The sequence below is a fragment of the Nicotiana tabacum genome, chromosome 11 (assembly GCF_000715075.1).
Source record: "Nicotiana tabacum cultivar K326 chromosome 11, ASM71507v2, whole genome shotgun sequence".
Lineage (NCBI taxonomy): Eukaryota > Viridiplantae > Streptophyta > Magnoliopsida > Solanales > Solanaceae > Nicotiana > Nicotiana tabacum.
The window spans coordinates 66395233-66406403 of NC_134090.1; positions in this window are offsets into that span (position 1 = coordinate 66395233).

Sequence of the window (11171 nt, forward strand, 5' to 3'; positions counted from 1 at the left end):
AAAGACAAAGTAAAAAATACACAAGTGGCAATAATGAACGAGACAATACATATGGACGACAGAAATGGACTAGGTAGGAGGCTTAGGAGTAATAACATTAATTAGGAAAGAAAAACATAATATCACCTAACTAGCATGGTAGAAGGCATAGATTTAGATATAACAAATAAGAAGGGAAAACATAATCTTTATAAGCTAACAAATAGAGGCATGAATGACCAACATGGTAGAAGGCTTATACTAAAGTGTAACAAAATAAAAACGACATGGATGTGGATATAACAACAGGAAGGAAGGCATTTTATTTGCAGTTAAATAGATAGAAGGCATGGACAACACAACAACAATCGAGATAGAGGACAAAGACAGAACAACAATGGAAAGTCACGTAGATAATATATGTGCAATAGTAATAACTTCAGGTAAAGGCATGAATGTACACACAAGGAAAAAATATCACAACATAAGGCATATCCCCCATCCTCGCCTGCACAGAAACACCCTTCGTGCCATGAACTCATGATAATATAAAAATATGGTAATTTAAATAAAATGGTACAACATCACCCTTAGTGCTTTACACTTTTCTTCACATGATAAAATATATGAAATGACATGGCATCACCCTTTTTGCTTTACACTCTCCCTCACATGACAATATTTTTATGCAATGGCATGACATCATCCTTCGTACTTTACACTCTTCCTCACATGATAATATATATGCAATGACACGACATTACCCTTCGTGATTTACACTCTTCCTTACCATGCATATGTATATCAATGACAAGCAAGGTTGGAAGCATAAATAACATCAAGGACAGTGGTTAAATGAATATTCCAAATAAATCTCAATCACAACTTTCAAGCCAATAATAGTTCAATAAACCCTCAAGAACCTTATTGTTCAAGTATTTCAACAAATCTCAAAAATGATCTACAATTCAAGTATAGAATCTAATATCTCAAGAATAACGGTCGTAGCAATGTATTAGTGATTAAGCATAATGATGCCCAAATTAGACATATCAATGTTCTCAAAATTCCATCAAATTTTAATCAAGATATAATAAATTAGATCTTGGTTTCTAACATTTAATTCCATATTCTTAGTAATCTAGAAATCAAGTAAGACATGGAGTAAGAAGGTCACTTAATTCTACAAGGCGCAATTTATAGTATAATTTACCCCCGTGCATGATTAACCCTGGCACATGCATATACACTCGTCACCTCATATATATATCATCCCTGTATGTAGCAAATAATGGCAATTAGTAGAAAATTCTCAACAAAGTTGGGTAAGACACTTACCTCACACAAGCCAAATCGATACCCTAGAAGCGCCATCCCGCTCAAATCATCCTCCGAACGGCTCGAAACTAGCCGAAAGCAACTCAAAAGTATTAAATAATACCTAAGGAAACAGTTCCAAATGATAAAGGTCAAATCTTTGATAAAAATCTTGAAGTCAACCATAAAGTCAAACTCAGGCTCGTACCTCGGAACCCAACAAAACTCACAAATTCCGATAACTCATTCAATTACGAGTTCAACTATACTAATTTCACTCAATTTTGACTCCGAATCGATATTCATAACACATAATTTCACTTTAGCAAAGTTTAAACAAAAACCTCCAATTTCTCTTTTGAAATCATCAATCAAATGCGAAAAATAAAGATAGATTCATGAAATATAATCAAAACCGAATAGAAAATACTTACCCCAATACATGTGATGAAAATAGCCTCCAAAATTGCCAAAATCCGAGCTCCAAAACCATATGAGAAAAAGTGACTAAATTCCGGAACAAGTAAAATAATGCACCAGCTGTTATGACTTGCACCAGATCCTAGATGACCCCGAAAATTATATTTGATAAGCCTAATATAATCCTTACAAGATTACACTCAAGATAGCCTTTTGAATCACCCAATTTGGCCTTAAAATAAGGGAGATATGATGTTTTAAATGAAGTCGGAAAATTTAAGGGATAAAAATGATATTTTCGTAATTCTTTTACACCAGAGAATCAGCAACGAAAGAATTTTCGTTTTATTACTCAAAACTCATTTGGAACCTCCTGGACACAAACCATATATATGTTTCAATTATAAAATACGCTACGAACCTGCTCGCGCACTCAAAACACCGAAAAGAGACCATATTGGCTTGATATTGACCATGGTCAAACCCCAAATCCTTACCTTAACTAGTTTCTCAATCAATGATCCAAAATGCACCCGAGCCCCTCGGGACCCCATTCAATCATACCAGCAAGTCTTAAAAGATAATACCAACTTATTTGAAGCTTCAAATCACATCAAACAACATAAAAACCACGAATCGTACCTCTAATCACACTTAATGAACTTTTGAACTTACAAATTCCAAAACTTGTGCCGAACCATATCAAATCAACTCGGAATGACCTCAAATTTTGCACACAAGTTTTAAATGACATAACGAATTTATTCTAACTATCGGAACCAAAATCCGAAACTAATATCACCAAAGTCAACTTCCGGTCAAAATTATGAACATTCCAAAACTCCAAATTGCCAACTTTCGCAAATTAATGCTAGAACCTTCAAGAAATATCCAAATGCAAATCTGGGCATATGCCCAAGTCCAAAATCACCATCCAGACCTAAAAACCCCCTCAAAACACTGATCTGGAATCAAATATATAAAAGTCAAACTTGGTCAACTCTTCTAACTTAAAGCTTTCTAGTTGAGAATTATTCTTTCAAATCAACTCCGGATCACCTGAAAATCAAAATCGACGATTCACACAAGTCATAATACATCATATGAAACTACTCAAGGCTTCAAGTAGCTGAACGGAATGTAAATTCTCAAAACGACCGATCGGGTCGTTGCAGATAGTCCTAACCTAGAAGAGTCTGAATATATGCTCAAAGTCAAATCTTGATGAAAAACAATGCATATATAGAGGTTTGATGCATTTTCCAATGCTAGATAAAGTCACTATCTGGTCCATGGGATCAAAATTCAATATATATTATATTTTCACAAAGCCCACGAATCAAGGATTCCAAATTCATAATCAAAATCTGATTTTGATCGGAAACCGTTGTCAATTGAGTATCTTTCTCAAATTTAGTCATAAGGCAAGAAACCCTCCAAAATGCCATAATTTTGGCGTTAGAGTCATGATCAAACATGTTATAATTATCAAAGAAGGTATGAAATTGCTACCTCAATATTTCTCCTTGTTTCATAATATTTTTTACCCATTTCCTTTGAGCCATGCTCTTAAAATATCCAAAACAAATTAGGAGTTGAACAAGATTTTTCTTTTGTAATACAGTTGGAACATATCTGATAGTTGTATAATTACTGTATCAACAAATCTGCGTTCATCTATTTCACTTTTAATTGTCTAAAATATATCAAAAGTACTCGGAAATGGACGAAACCAGTTTCTACAAGTCACAAATAATGATATAATGCAATCAAATTACCATTTAGACCACATATGGATAGAATAAGGGGTCGAATTTTTTATTTTTAAAATAAATATTATTTATGCAAAATGTATTTTAAACCGCCCGAACCACTTCAAAATCTAACCATATCTTACAAATACGTCCCAAATAGCTATCTTGAGCTACTAGAAGTCTCATAACATGATTGAGACTTCTAAATTAAAAGCGATTCGGTCATCACATATAAAATCAAAGGATATTCCCAATCATTTGGAATAACACTCAATCCAAAACCATAACAATCTCGCAATACCCAACTTTGGGTTTCCAAAATTTGAAGTTTTTTAATAGCTATCAATGGAACTTTTCAATAAAGTTTTAATTCCTGACTGGAATTAAGATTCAAGTTACTATTTGTCTCCTACCTTTATGTGAATTTGGTGATATTGTTGGAGTACTTCTATCGTTACTCCAACATACTCCCTAATACTTATAGAAAATAGATGATGTAGAAGTTCATGTTAGTAGGAATTTGATAAGCTTCAGACAAGAGAAGTGGTGTCCAAGAAGAAGAGTGATTCACATAAATTAGAGCCTGCCACAAATACTTTTCATACAACTATCAACAAGCCTGGTGTAATATTTACTCGTAAAATAGTACAGTTAAATTTATAATGTGAATTATAGATACATGAATTAATGCGACGACCTGATCGGTCATTTTGAGCATTTGTATTCCATTCGGTGGTTTGAGGTCTTGAGTAGCTTCATATGAGGTATTATGACTTGTGTGTATGGTCGGTTTTGGTTTTCGAGTGGTTTGGGATTGATTTGGAGGAATGATTTTCAATTTGAATGCTTTAAGTTGAAAGAGCTGACCAAGTTTGATTTTAGCGAATTTGACCTTGGATCGAAGTTTTTATAGTTCCGTTAGGTACGGGTGATGATTTTGGACTTGGGCGTTGACCCAAATTTGCAATTGCATGTTTCTATAAGGTTTCGGCTTTATTTGGCGAGAGTTGGCAATTTGAAGGTTTGGAAAGTTCATAGGTTTGACTGGGAGTTGACTTCAATGTTATCGAGTTCAGATTATTATTCTAGAAGTTGGAATAGGTTTGCTATGTCATTTGGAACTTGTGTGAAAAATTTGAGGTAATTCCAAGTTGTTTAGACGTGTTTGGCGTAAGTTTAGAATTTAGTTGGAAATAGTTCATTAAGCTTAAATTAATGTGCGTTTCGTGGTTTTGATATTGTTATGTGTGATTTGAGGCCTTGAGTAGGCCTACGTTATATTTTGGGACTTGTTGGTATGTTCGGACGGGTCCCAAGGGGCTCGGCTGAGTTTCGAGGTAGTTTCAGATCATTTTCTTTCATGTTAGTGTTGTTGGGTCATAAGGGGCTAATGATGTCGCCCTGTCACGACCCTAAACCTAGACCCGGTCATGATGGTGCCTCTCGTGAAGACAAGGCCAGCCGACACTTCCCCATTTCAGTTTTGAATAATTAACAATAAGAATTAAGTCTAAAACGTAATAAATAATCCAAAAGTAAGCAGTTAACAGAACAGTTTGAGGAAAATATATCCAACACAGCCCGATACCGGGGTGTCACTAGCATGAGCATCTATCAATACACTACAAGTTTGAAATACCTACCGAGATATTACAGAATAACTGAAAAGAGATAGAAATGAGATAAAGGGGGAGAAACATGGGACTGCGGATGCCAAGTAGCTACCTCGTGAATTCTGAAGTCTGCCGGGAGCTCTAAGCTCTCGCTAGTAGGATCAGCAACGCCTGAATCTGCACACGAGATGCAGGAAGTAAAGTGAGTACTCCAACTCAGTGAGTAATAATCATAAATAAAGACTGAAAGCAAGAAATCACATAAGGCACATTACAGGCTATAATGAAGCAGTAAAAGCTAGTAGACAGTGAATCAGTAAAGATATGTAAAAGAAATCATTTTAGTTCAGTTAAACTTCATGAAATGCCTTTTCAACAATTAAGCAGGTAAATGACAGGTAATAAGAAAGATAAACACATAAAGGTTCGCCCCTTGGGCAATGTCCCAGAACAATACCAGCCTTTCGGGCTATATCTCACATCACAATAGGTACCCGCATTCACAGGGGGTGTGCAGACTCCTAGAGGGGCCCCTTACGGCCCAAGCGCAATATCATGCCATCTCGTGGCATCATCACTAGGCTCTTGGCCTCATATCAACAAGCCACCTCATGGCGTACAAATCTCAGGCCCTCGTCCTCATAATCATAATCAGGTGCTTCCTCACAACATAGGCCCTCGACCTTACTCAGTTAAAATCCCCACAAGCCACTCGAACAATAGTAAAACATGATTCTCAGCCAAAATATCATTTAAAAGATCATTTTAAGTGTTAAAACAAAGTAAATATGACTAAGCTATGAAAATAGTGAAATATAGCATGACTGAGTTCAAGTATAAAGTCAAAACAGTGAGAAAATATCAATAAAAATCCCCTAAGGGTTCAAATAGTTGGCACGAGGCCCAAATATGGAATTCAGCCCAAAACATGATGATAGCAAATAGTTTTCAGTCAAATACACGGTAAAATAATCATTCGGGACGGACTAAGTCACAATCCCCAACAGTGTACAACCACACGCTCGTCATCTAGCATGTGCGTCACCTCAATATAGCACAAATGTGCAATCCGGGGTTTCATACCCTCAGGACATCATTTACAATCATTACTCACCTCAATCCGGTTCAAACTCTAGCCCGCGACGCCTTTTCCCCTTGAATCGGCCTCCAATCGCATCGAATCTATCCAAAATTAGAATCACGACATCAAAATATGCTAAGGGAACGAAGCCCAAGCGAAAATAATCAATTTACAAATTAAATCCAAAAATTACCAAAACCCGACCCCCGAGCCCATGTCTTGGAAGTCAATAAAATTCACATCAATGGATTCCTTATCTCTACCCGAGTTCATTCATACCAAAAGCACCAAAATCCAACCACAAATGACCCCTCAAATCCTAATTTCTAGGTCTCCAATTTCAAGCCCTAGTTCTTCAATTTTAGGCTTAATTTCCATGATTAATTAGGTAGATTTCACATTAGAATCGAGTATTAAGTCCATGAATCTTACCTCCAAGTGATTCCCCTTGAATCCCTCTTCAATCCTCTTCAAAAAGCTCCAAAAAGGCTCAAAAATGGTAGAAATAAACCACAAAAATCGCGGAGAAAACAACTATTTAAACATTCTGCGCAGGCCTCATTTCCTTCTTCGCGAACGCAGTCAACGCCTCGCATTCGCGAAGCACAAAATAACTTGAACAAAAATTCTTCTTCGCGATCGCGACCTACCCATCGCAAACGCAATGGCTCCTCAGTTTGACCCTTCGCGATCGCGTTACCTTTCTCGCGAACGCGATGAATAAAACACCTCAAGTCCAGCTGATCAAATTCCTCTATGCGAACAAGGAGCTTTCCTCACGAACGCGGAGCCTTCCTCGCGAACGCGAAGACCAAAATTTCATCCTTCTCTAGATAACCCTTCGCAAACACGAGGACCTACTCGCGAACGCGAAGGTCTAATTCTCTGCAACACTTTAGCAGTTTTTTTACAATTCCAAACATCATGAAATGACCCGATTGACCACCCGAAACTCACCCGAGGCCCCCGAAACCTCAACCAAACATACTAACATATCCCATAACCTCATTCAAACTTGTTCCAACCTTCAGAACACTCAAAATAACATCAAAACACCAAATTCGCATTGGATTCAAGTATAAGAATTCCAAAATCTTCTAAATTATGCTTTTGATAAAAAACCCAACCAAACCACATCCGAATGACCTGAAATTTTGCACACACATCCCAAATGACACAACAGAACTATTGCAACTCTCGGAATTCCATTCCGACCCCTATATCAAAATCTCACCTATCAACCGGAAATCGCCAAAAATCTAATTTCGCCAATTCAAGCCTAAATCTACTTTGGACCTCCAAAACTCATTCCGATTACGCTTCTAAATTCCAAATCACCTCCCAAAGCTATCCGAACCATCGAAACTTACACCCGAGCCCTCTAACACATAAGTTAACATCCAATTGACCTTTTCCAACTTAGGCTTCCTCAAAAGAGACTAAGTGTCTCAAACCTTACCAAATCCTTTTCGAACCCGAGCCAACCAACCCGATCAAATATAGAACTGAAAATGAGGCATAAAGAAGCAGAAAATGGGGAAAATGGAGCGGTAACTCATGAGACGACTGGCCGGATCGTCACATCCTCCCCAACTTAAACAAATGTTCGTCCTCGAACGAGTCAAGAAACATACCTGAAGCCTCAAACAGGTGAGGATATCTGCTCCGCATCTCCTGCTCGGTCTCCCAGGTAGCCTCTTCCATGGGCCGACCTCTCTACTGCACTTTCATTGAAGCTATATCCTTCGACCTAAACTTTCGAACTTGACGACCCAAAATAGCTACTGGCTCCACATCATAAATCAAATCATCATCCAACTGAAATGTAATGAAATCCAAAACATGAGATGGATCCCCAATATACTTCCAGAGCATAGAAATATGAAATATCGGATGTACACTCGACAAACTGGGTGGTACTGCTGATGCTACTAGTGCTGCTAGGGCTAAAGGTGCTATCTTCATAAGTAAATCCAATGGTAGATCTCCCGTAGATGCAATCTTGGCAATCTCTTTTCTCAACCTCTCCACTGATTTCTTCGACGCTTGAGACTTTCACATCTTCTTTGCTTGCTTTCCCAACTCCTCAATGACTTCCCCATGCACCCCCAGATTCTCCATAATGGTCTTCTGGTTGTCTAGAATCTTTTTCAATGTTTCCCTCACCGACGAGGGTACCTGAGGTGCTGCTAGGGCAGAAGACTGTGCTGCAACAACACTAAATATGTCAGACAACTTTGAAGTAGCTACCTGCATCTAGTTGTTTAGACTTGCCAATGTTTGGAAAACTCACAGCGCAGTCTGTCGATAAGTGGATGAGGCTGGCACTAATAATGGAGCTGATGGTCTAGAAGAAGAAGGTGGTGGCATGGCTGCTGTCCCAGTGGGTGGACCGATTGCTGTAAAAGGCATGGTATCTGTGGAAGGCTCAGCAACTGAATTAGTAACTACTATAGTTGGCTCCTCAGACTGGCCAGCGGAGGTAGTTGCCTTACCTTTGAACTTCGAGTTGGTAGCACCCTGTAGATGGTACCATGAGAAAAGCTTCTTGGCCTTTACTTTTGTATCATACTGCCTCGACTTCACCTTTTGATCATTGAAATACTCTGTGAGGAAGTTCGGGTACGGGTATGATCTCTCATCTTTTTGGACAGCTAATGTAATGTTGGTAGATATGATGGTACCCACATTAATTGGGTACCCATCCATAATCGAAGGCTCCAGGACTGCTCGGGGAAGTGGGAGGTTGTTCTCATTTAAGCACATATCAATATGGCTGCACACCTGTCTGCCACCCTTTGGCTTCAAAATTTAGGGTGGCCCGGAGTATGGGAACCCCTGCTATGAGCCACGAGGGTGGTGGTCCTCGAGCAACCAAAATCTCAGCTAGCCACGGGCGAGCTGCATCATCCACAACAAGTTTTTCCAAATACTAGACCGCCTTGACTTCTTCAAAGCCCACATAAGTGTGCAGAGCACATGAGTCGAATTTGACTTTCAGGTTTCTCACTTTTGTTATCTTGGTTCCCTTTTTAATGTGAGCCACATTGGCATAAATTTTTTTAACCAAGTGCTCATTTGCATCGATGATACTGTGGGTGAACCATTTCCATCCCTTTCGCTCTTGGAACTATCTCAGGACATTAGGGTTATGAATGTCCAAATCATTTATCATGAACTGTCACTCAAGAGTGAGCGACCTATGGGGCCACCACTCTCTGAATTTGTTGATGGCAGTTAAGCTGACAAATCTGTCTTCCCCCATCTCTTTCCTCCTTGACCTCTCAAGGCCGCCCACTCTAGTGTCGCCCCTCTACTATCATCTAGGACATCATCAACATCATCTACATTGATTAGTGTAGCCGAAGCATGTAAGGAAGAGGACTCAAAATCTTGGCTACCCTCTTCCGAACCCTCAAAAGAACTAGCAACGGAAGAGGACTCATCTCTCAAGTGGAGTCTACCCGGGACTTGTTCAGGTTGAGATTGGGTATCATGTAGTACTTGCACATAGTTACCCTCAGAAGCTTCCCTAGATGGGAGATACTCATTGGACTTGGAGGATTCAGGAACTCTGTTGGCAGTTGCTTTCTTGCTTATGGCTCTCTGTATGGCTAGTGGTAGGTTACTTTTGCCTCGACCTCGGCCTTAAGAGGATTTTGCCCTCCCTTTTGATGTATCACCTCTACCACCTGATCTAACCATTGTCTGCAATTCATAGCAATAAGAATAAGTTAGAGCTCAAAATAGTGTACACAGATCCATGACAGTTGCAGGAATACGACTACAGAAGAGGCAGTGCGGACCGCACAAAAGTGAGTGTGGACACATACTGCCTTGTGCGGACCGCACAATTTTGGAGTGCGGTAGCACAGCTTGTTGTGTGGACCGTATAATTTTGAATACCGCCGCACAACCCCAGGTTCAGACTATTGGGTCTCTGATCATTCAACAGTGCGGACCGCACAATTTCACTGCGGGCCGCATAATTTCACCGTGGACCGCATAATTTTGAGTGCGGTCCGTATAATTCATGCACATATATGTCCTAAGTTAGAGAACTGTGGACCACACAAAAATGCGTACGGCCGCTCAATTTGAATTTTATGCGGCAGTACTTTAGGGTTCATGCAATTTTTCACAAATTACACATGATTTGTACAAATTGACAAGATTAGTGGTGTACCCAGTCCCTAATGAACATATATGAAGCTACCCATATGATTTTGAAGCACATATTAAGCACATTTGACATTTATAGGCATAAAAATAACTAAACTAATCAAAGAAAACAAAAAAAAAATTAAGAAGAATGAACAAAAATCTAACATGGATTTAACATACCAGTAGTGAATGATGCAGAAGAGAATCTAACTTGATGAATTGAAGGAAGATTTAGAACTAATGGGATATGCACTGTGTTTGCTTAGGGTCCAAAGGTCAGAGAGTGTAAAGTGTGAATATTACATGGAGATCCTATTTATAGGTTGACCCAGTTGGCCAAAAATGAAGCTGAGTGCGGCTGCACAATTTTGAGTGCGGTCCGTACTCTTTACTTGAACCTTTGAAGAAGCTCAGCGGTCTGCACAAAAGTGAGTGCATACCGCAAAAATTTGTGTGTGCCCGCAAATTGTTACTTGAAATTTGATAGGCCAATCTTCAGAGAGCATGCACTTTTAGCCTTCCAGTTGTACGACCGCACACAGAATTGTGCGGCCGTAAAGTGATTGTGCGGTCCGCATAATTTTGCTTGTGACACTTAGCCAATTTTTCTTGCATATTCCATGCAATACACACCCATGACTGCATACACTTCAGAACTAGTTAGCATAAAAACAAAGCCTATCTAATGAAGAAGAACAAGAAAAACAAAACGACACATGGTTTGCCTCCCAAGAAGCGCCTGATTTAACGTCGCGGCATGACGCAGATTACCAATCATTTGAAATGGAGAACTACCACGATGTGGCCATCATCAACCTTGCCAAGATAGTGTTTTACCCGATG